The following is a 269-nucleotide window of genomic DNA, read 5'->3' on the forward strand; positions in this document are numbered from 1 at the left end:
TATTTTAAAGATCCCAGGAAGATTTTCTTGGCACGCTGCTAAACCCTTCCCTCACCTCTCTCTGCACATCTCCAGGTACCACTTAAAAAAAAATTCCATCGCTTTCTTGCAGTTTACATCTTTCAAATACTCGTGGGTTCATTGCATCTTCGTTTAATTGCTCCTGTCTTTTAGCCCTTCCTAAGCCAACCGTCGCTGGCATTGATCTCTCACCTCCCCGCCCCAAAAGGGCACCTCTGCTGCCGCCGGGGCGCTGTGCGCCCCAATTC

Source organism: Apaloderma vittatum, unplaced genomic scaffold (genome assembly GCF_000703405.1).
Source record: "Apaloderma vittatum isolate BGI_N311 unplaced genomic scaffold, ASM70340v1 scaffold42400, whole genome shotgun sequence".
NCBI lineage: Eukaryota > Metazoa > Chordata > Aves > Trogoniformes > Trogonidae > Apaloderma > Apaloderma vittatum.